The sequence below is a fragment of the Oryzias latipes genome, chromosome 18 (assembly GCF_053564925.1).
Source record: "Oryzias latipes strain Hd-rR chromosome 18, Olatipes_Hd-rR_3.1".
In the NCBI taxonomy this organism is placed as follows: Eukaryota; Metazoa; Chordata; class Actinopteri; order Beloniformes; family Adrianichthyidae; genus Oryzias; species Oryzias latipes.
This window is the reverse complement of record NC_136254.1, coordinates 13,616,914-13,625,796: the sequence shown is the minus strand read 5'-3', so window position 1 is coordinate 13,625,796 and position 8,883 is coordinate 13,616,914. Positions and strand designations below refer to the sequence as shown.

At 41.0% G+C, this 8,883-nt stretch overlaps 1 long non-coding RNA gene across 1 annotated transcript; it reads left to right on the top strand.

Moving 5' to 3' along the window:
• The first annotated feature begins 5,039 nt into the window (after positions 1–5,039).
• LOC144987196 (uncharacterized) lies at positions 5,040–7,518 on the top strand. Its single transcript, XR_013651073.1, has 3 exons — positions 5,040–5,112; positions 6,758–6,883; positions 7,164–7,518. It is a non-coding gene; the product is annotated as an uncharacterized LOC144987196 (long non-coding RNA).
• The last annotated feature ends 1,365 nt before the right edge of the window (positions 7,519–8,883 follow it).

Here is an 8,883-nt window from a genome sequence, read left to right as displayed (position 1 = left end):
ATTTCCAAGCTGCAGTCTTTGCTTGAGTAGAATTAGGCAGAGCTCATATGCCGCAGTGGACCAATTATGTTGGCTGCCCTTTGGTGAATTGTTCAAAATAATTACCTTTGCAGGCTTTGTTTTCCCCTCTGTGTTCAAATTACTTGATGACAGATTTGTACTGAAGAAGAACCCCATCAAATGTATAAATCAGGTGTTGTTTTTGCTTTCAGACAAGCATTCATTTAAATATGTGTGCATTACTTATGTTAAGGTCTGTGAAATTCTTTATTGCTTAACCATCACTTGAAGCTTCTGATGGCTTTGAGTAAGGGCTTTTGTCTTTTTGGTGGTATAAGAGCTGAGAGCTGGTAGGTTACTTTGGGCTCATTAAGTCCAGTCATTCATTGGGTCGTCAGGAGCTCAGAGCTTAACCTTTAAAGCTGGACGCAGCTGAAGTTAGCGTCCGGTTGGGACACTAAGACAATGTCATCATCCCAAACTCTAAGTTTAAACCAGCTGCAAATATTTATATATTCAACAGAGAATGAAGAGTCAATCAAATGAAGTCGCCAACCTGCTGAAGATGTTTTTGAACTGGGGAAACTTGTAAAAGGGTCGTTAAGGAATTTTTCCTACAGAAAGGCTGAATTAGGCAGGAATTTTTAAGTTTTGAAATACAACCCTGATAGACTGAAAAACATCAAACATCTGTTCAATGTACATTCTTCCTTCTTTCGTCTACTTTTCTTGGTGATGTCGCCAGTTGTCCTGGTAGTGTTCCTATTGTGTGTGTGTGTGGGGGGAGGGTGCACAAGTCCATGTATTTTATGTTATGTAACATTAAATAGTGTCAAAAAGTTTAAAATTGTACTGAATTAAATTGAAGTGAGAGTTAATTACATGCAGATGTGCCACCAATCCTCGGATACTTAAAAATATATTACACTGAATATTTAGACATCATTCTCTTTCCGGACCTTAACTTCAAGAAATAATCTTGCGCCAGGCCTTACCCATACATTTCTGAGCATTTCTCAAAAAACCTGCGCTCTCAGCACCAGCCGCCTCCACGAAAATGAGCAGATCCTCACGGGCTGACGTAGACCAGTGAGAACAACCCCTTCCAGGTAGAGTCTGCGCTGCCACCACCGCCGCTAGCCTAACAAAAAACACCCACTTTATCCACGGAGCTAGCGGTGATCGGCTTAAACGCTTTCCTTTTATATGCACAATCTGCACATCCAACTTTGGAAAAGTTCGGATGTTTGTTTTCATGGGAGAGACGCAGACAGGCTGCCGAGGCCGACTCTAGGTCAAGACCCCAGGAAAACAACTGTGTTTTACATGAATCCCTCCACAGTTCATGTGTCATTCTACTATCAAAGTATTGATTAGAATCCAAACCACACAACATTTTTAAAAATTTGAGTATTTTGTTCTACAACAAAACAGAAAAACTGTTTGTCTTGAAACAGATGGATAAATACAGCAACTGCAAACTCTAAAGATCGACTGTTCAACCAACTTCTACCCCACTGATTTTCTGTAAATGCCCCAATGATGTAGGACATGGAAATGCACCAAAAAATTGTTGGTGAAAACTATTTTTGACTTTTATAAGAACCCAGACCAATTTGCACTGAAATATTAAATAATGTAGAATACACCACAAACCAAGTGGATCACAAAAACCATTTCTGATTTGTTTCTGTTACACTGATGTTACCATGGGTTCTTATGAGTTATTCATGTAAATTAATCGTTAGCTTAAAGTCTATAGTCAAGGTTATGAAGTTGTGTCTCTGTGTTCCTTGTCTTGCAGTTAAAGATATGGTTTCCAATGTTTCAGTGTGTTGGTTTGTGTAAGCAGACTTACAGATATGTCACTGTATTTCCAGATAAAAAGGAAAAATGCGTTAAACTATCTGTCCCTTTCCCCACTTTAACAGATGTAAAGCTCCAGACAACTGGATTAGATGCAAACTCTGATGGTCTTCATTTTGATCCAATACTTACTGGGTTTGTCATTCACAAGATATCCTCTCGTTCTGTCAACTTAACTGTTACTGTGTCTGGTAACCACACTGAACACATGAGTTTTTATGTTGTGGAATCTCTGAATCCATCTATAATTTTGGGTTTTCCTTGGTTATCGCGACATACCCATACATAGACTTGGTCTACCGGACGGGTATTATCTTGGGGTTGTTTTTGTTTACTTAACTGTCTCTCTTCAGCTGCTGTTCGTAATGTTCAACAGCCTGCAGACCCCCCTGATCTCAGTAATGTTCCTTCTGTGTATCATGACTTAAGCACTGTATTCTGTAAGGTTCAAGCTGGGTCTCTTCCTCCCTACCATCCTTATGACTGTGCCATTGACCTCTTGCCAGGAATGCAACCACCTAAGGGCCAGATCTATCCCCTGTCTCCACCTGAACGGGAAGCTATGGACTGTTAGCTGAAGGAGAGTCTTCAAGCACGGATCATTCGACCTTCCTCCTCACCTGCTGGCGCTGGATTCTTTTTTGTGGGGAAGCGGGATGGAGGACTGCGGCCCTGTATTGATTACAGAGGTTTGAACAGTATTATGGTTTGCAATACTTAACCCCTGCCTCTGTTACAGACTGCTTTTGACCTGTTGAGTGGAGCCAAGGTTTTTTCTAAACTGGACCTCAGGAGCGCTTATCATCTGGTCCGCATCAGAGAAGGGAATGAGTGGAAGACTGCCTTCAATACCCCTAGTGGACATTTTGAGTATTTAGTTTTGCCGTTTGGCCTCACAAATGACCCAGCAGTCTTTAGATGTCTAATCAATGATGTCCTGAAAGACATGATAAACAAGTTCATCTTTGTTTATCTTGACGACATATTGATTTTCTCCCCAGATCTCGACACTCATGTGCAGCAAGTCAGAGCCGTACTCCAGCGCCTGCTCAAGAACCAGCTCTACTGTAAGGCAGAGAAGTGTGAGTTTCACACCACACAAACTCGGTTCTTGGGTCATGTGGTTTCTCCCGAAAGTGTCAAGATGGACTGCTCTAAGGTTAAAGCAGTTCTAGAGTGGCCTGTCCCTTCTGGACATAAACCACTCCAGATTTGCCAATTTCTACGGGCGTTTCATCAGAGGCTTCAGTGGCATTGCTGCGCCCCTCCATAAACTCACATCAGCTAAGGTACGATTTGTCTAGGGGTGTAAGAAAAATCGATTCGGCAATATATCGCAATACTTCATTTGGCAATACTTGTATCCATTCAAAATGCTGCCAGGACGATATTTATTTAATTATTTCTGAGCGTCCTTCAGTGTCTGACTCTTGTTGTCCACTTTACCCTCCGACCGCTAGTTGGCAGCATAGCACACGGAGCCTCTTTGAGCAGCACCACACCACAAAAGACAACAGGAAGACTGCAGCCAGAAGCAGCTTGTTCTGTTGTAATGAGACATGAAATACTTAGTTTTTACTTGAAATGGATACCAAACAGAAACTCTGAGCCATGTTCTGCTGCCAGTAAGATATAAAAACGTGGATTGCTGTGCTTTTTAGCGGCTCAGATAAATACGAGTGAAGCACGACAGCGGCTAATGCGCTTAGCATCTGCTAAAATGCTATTGGCAAAGCGGGACAAAGTTCTGCAGAACCTCCCAGCAACAGATTCTTGTTTCGCGACCTGTGGGATCAAATGGATGTGTACAACGCTCTGAAAAAAGGCCGACATCGTCAGATCGTGACGAGGAGCGTTACCAGTTACCTCCGTGTGTGAGAAGTGTGGCTGCAGGTGCAGCAGAGCAGATTGTAAACATACTGTAGGAAATAATCTGTCGCTTTAAGATTACTTTCCTTGCGTGTTGAAAAAAAGTTGAGAAGAAGGAAACCACTGGATTCAACCGGATTAAGTTTAACAAATTTATTTCCCTAACAATATTTCTAAAAACAGAGTAAAACAAAATAAAACAGACGTCCGGAGTCCAAAAGTTTCAGAGCTTCCACAGCGCCAAATTACCAGCGTCTTAACGTGTCAGCCTGTTCAGAACAACAGCTCCTCTTCGTCCAGGAGTTTTATCTTGTGGATTCAGCCCCCTCCTCAGGAAAAGAAAATGGCCGCCACAATTCCTCCTCTGGACGCTCGGATTGGCCGGCCGAAAGGTCTGCCTACTTCCTTCAGTCCATATTTGGAATCACAGCATCCAATTCCTGCTTCAGACTTCCAGGGGGTTATCTGACAGGATGTGTCCGACCCCCAACTGTGTCCCCATGGGGTCCAGCACAGACGCCCGGAATCCTTCTCCGCAGGCAGTCAGTCCCAACTCTTTGTCCTTCTCATGTGAGTTGGCACCTTCAGGGGTTCCCATACATTGAATCGAATCCTGGAGGCAATTTAATTCTGGTCCATGTCAGATCTACAGCTAAGGCTTCCAGATGGAAGACCGTTTTCTCCTGAAGGGGGATGAGTTCGGAGCTGCAGCATCAAAACCTCTTTACATATGCAATTTTCAGGAAGTCCCCTTTAAATTCAAATGGCTGGAACCACACACAGTAAACCTGAAAGAAAACCTTCAATGAAATAAAGATAAGATAAAAAGCCTAAGAGAAATAAGGACTACAAAAAAATATAAATTCCTTCAATACAAGCCCCGTTTTTGTCACATTAAAGCAACTTTCCTTAGTTCTGTCATGCTGCCTCATCATCACAGTTTTTTGTTTCTGGAAAAAATCAGTGTGTCCCCCCCACCCCACCCTTTATTTTTGAAGCACCATTCAGGCTCCTGAACTGTTTAAAAGCACTAGAGAAGCTACATTAATGCTGAAAATAAACAGCATTTTATTTCCCCAAAAGAAACTGTTTGTTACGGCTCATTCATTATTTGATTTTTCTTACACTGAAAAATATATATTTTTTGCAAATCAGATAGTTGACTGTTTCCTTTTCTATATTTTAACTTACCAAAATAAAAGCACTCTGAATTTGCTTTGGTAAACGCAATTTATTTATCAGATACAATTGCAGTGCTTAACATTGTGATCATTAAAGAAACTGAATGGAGATGTTGAAGTGGACTCAGATGACACAATAATATTACAACACAGTCCTACAACAAGACGAAGAGTTGAAGACACCTCTCTTGCTAAAGTAAGTAAATAATCTTTTCACAAAGTCATTTCAAGCATTCAAAGTCAGGCTGTCTTTCCAATTCAGTTTAGTTGTCAAACAGTGCAGTAAGGCAGATCATCCAAACTAGTTTAAAGTTTTCTAGGGAAACATCAGATTGCACCAAGTAAGTCACAACACATTGAATACATTCTGGAATACTGTCCTCATCATACAAACATATAATTCTTCTGTATTTCCTTCAACAAAGCTCTGCATAATTAACAAGATATTGACTATACAGGCGACAGTGGCTCAGGTGGTTGAGCGGGTCGTCCAATGACCAAAGGGTTGGCGGTTCGATCCCCGCTCCCACCAGCCAAAAAATGTCGTGTCCTTGGGCAAGACACTTCACCCTCCTTGGCTCCAGTGTGGCTCCACTGGTGTGTGAATGTGCATGAATGCTCCCGGTGATGGTCAGAGGGGCCGTAGGCGCGAAATGGCAGCCACGCCTCTGTCAGTCTGCCCCAGGACAGCTGTGGCTACAACAGTAGCTATCATCACCAAGTATGAATGAGGAGTGAATGAATAATGGACACAATGTAAGCGCTTTGAGTGTCTTGAAAAGCGCAGATGAATCCAATCCATCATTATTATTATACAAAGACAGACATTGATTATGCAGTTTTTGAGGGGGAAAAATGTTTTCTGGGACATGGTTTCTGCAGTTCAATTGGAATTCACCTTCAAGTTCTTGACAGGACTGTTTTGCAGAGTTAACCGGCCTTAATTTCCCATCATACCATTGTTTACGCTCCCGTTACCTTACAGTCCCTCACAACCCCCAAGCAACAGAATTGGCGTGCAATATTGGAGCTATCCAGCCTTATAGATGTGAGCCAGATGCCAACTCAGACGAGAAGAATGAAGACAAGCGGAGCAGGGAGCTTGTGGCCTGCCAAATGTAGTTTGTACGTAACAACTACAAGCTTTCTCAAATTACATCTTTTCATCTGCTCCTGATTCATCCCAATTTGAGAAAATAAATACTCAGAAACACAGTTTTATTCTTAAATTTTATAACAATATGTCATCATAAAAATGTTACATTTTAAAAAATAACTTTCATTGGAGTGGGTCCCCCATTTTTAACATGTCGCAGTATTTTTCTCATGATGGGCACGTTTGAAACTGCACATCTGAGTATTCACTCAAATTGGGATGAATCAGGAACAGACAAAATAAATGTAGTTTGAGGAAGCTCTCTATTGTGACGCACCACATGAAATGAAGTGGGTCCGAGTCCCTCTGCTCTGCTCTATTCTGATGCGTCCACTTGCAGACAAACGGATCCATTAACATCTTCATCATACTTGTCTGAGCTTGATCTAAACTATGGCCGGAAAGCTTCAATATTGCTCACCATTTTGGTTTCACCACTAATGTTAGTTTTAGGTTGGAAGGACTGTAAGCTAGCGGGAGAGGGCGTAAACAAAGGGATGATCGGACATCAGCAGAGGGGGTCAATAGCCCCGCCTACAACTCAGAAGTTAATTTCTGATCAACTCCAAACCACTCTGCACAAACTGTCTTTAAACATCATCTCAAAGTGCTTTAACCCCAGTAATCACTGCTTGCTGTTGTATTTTTTTATTATTAATATGGACTTTTAAATTTGATCCAATAGGTGGTTGCTGTCATTGGTGAGGATGCATCATCCGTTGAAGGTCATGTGAATGTCCTGCCTATCCAGTACAGCAAGGTGCAAGAGGATATACTAAAGAAGTACCCTTTCTTGAAGACAACCTCAGGGGTCAGTGACATTTTAAATCAGTTCTCATCTTAAAATACATTTTGAATGTCAATATGAGCTGAGACATCTGCTAAAATGATCATTAACAGCTTTAACTCTATTGTAAAAACATTGTAATTTTCTAAACTTATATATAAATATATAGTCATTCAAGCCAAGTAATATTTATACAATGAGATCACTAGAGAGAAATGGCAATGAAAGAGGCAACAAAGAATATTAGAATGTATTGTTTGTTTTGAAGTGAATGATTAATTTTCTAATTTTTTTCAATTTTCAGTTGTTTGATGAAGTTGACCGAATGCATCCATCACCTGTCAGTTTAAGCCAGCGCTTCAAGGACGGCGTTTACCAGTATTGTGCGAAAGGTGCTTGAGCTTGTTCAAAGAAAAGCTCCATTAGCCAAAGTCTACAAAGAAGCAAGAGAAGAGATGCTTGCAGAGGATCTACTAGGTTTTGACATAAAACCATATTCCTTGGTAACCTTTAGTGTGTTTTATAGTTCTTCTTTTTAGAATTCGTATCAATATTATCTTATCACATTTATGCATTTTATTATTTAAATTATGCATTTAAACTTGGTTATAAGTTTACTTTTTTATTATCTATTTTTAGAAAATGTAGAATGCTGTAGAAAGATGTACTTTAAGGTCTAGTGCTTCTTTTGTTAATGTTACAAGTTTTATTGCATGGTTTAAAAAAAATGCTTAATAAAGTGCTATGTGCCGTTTACAATTGATCAAATGTTAAGGTTATAGTTACAATGAATGCAATGTGGACTGAAGGAAAAATATAGATTTTTCATTATTGTAAAATTGCTAATAATTGTAAATATATGCATCCTGTTGTGACACTGTGGAGCTTAAAACATTCATACTGTGAAATGTCAGAATTGTAATTGTTTTGAATGTTTAATAAATGTGATAAACAGTAAACTGGTCTTTTAATGTGCTGTATCTGGTACAAATTTGCCATCAAAGGGTACAAAAGGCTTGTCACTGGGGCAATACCCTTAAAAGAACAAATTTGTACCTTTTTTAAAGGTACATTATGGTACCATAGCACTATAAGGTACAATTTAGTCCACAGAACTACATATTTGCCTTTGAAAGGTACATACTGAAAGGGTACAGATATGCACCTATATGAAAGGGTACAACATTTGTACCCTTGAGGGTACTGCCCCAGTGACAAGCCATTGTACCTCTAAAGGTACAAATTTTGCACATTTTTTCTGACAGTGTAGAAGACATTAAAATTCAGCTTTAGTTTTTTCAAAGTCATATTTTTAAAAAAAACAGAAAGCAAATATGTTTCAGGAAAATATCGGGATATTTATCGTATCGCGGGGCGCGTATCGGGATACGTATCGTATCGCCAGACTCTTGCCAATACCAACCCCTAGTTTTGTCTGGAATGAGGATGCCGATAAGGCGTTTACCGAGCTGAAGAGACGTTTCTCTACAGCCCCTATTCTGACTCAGCCTGATCCCTCCAAACAATTAATTGTGGAGGTGGATGCGTCTGAGTCTGGGGTAGGAGCTGTTTTGCGTCCGATAATAAGGTCCATCCCTGCGCATTTTTCTCCTGCAAGCTCACTCCTGCAGAGAGAAACTACGACATTGGGAACAGGGAGCTTCTAGCTGTCAAACTTGCCTTGGAGGAATGGCGTCACTGGTTGGAGGGAACTGAGCAGCCATTTTTAGCATGGACCGACCATAAGAATTTGGAATATATTCGGACTGCCAAGCGTCTAAACCCTCGGCAAGCGAAGTGGGCTCTGTTCTTCTATAGGTTCAATTTTTCCCTATCCTACCGTCCGGGGAGCAAGAACATCAAGCCTGACGCCCTTTCACGGCAGTTCCAGACGGAGGAGGAGTCGGCTCTACCTGCAGCCCCCACCACCATTATTCCTCCTCACATGGTGTTGGGAACCACTAGCTGGTCACTGGAGCGCAAGGTACAGGCAGCGATTCCTGATCCTGCCACCATACCTGCCG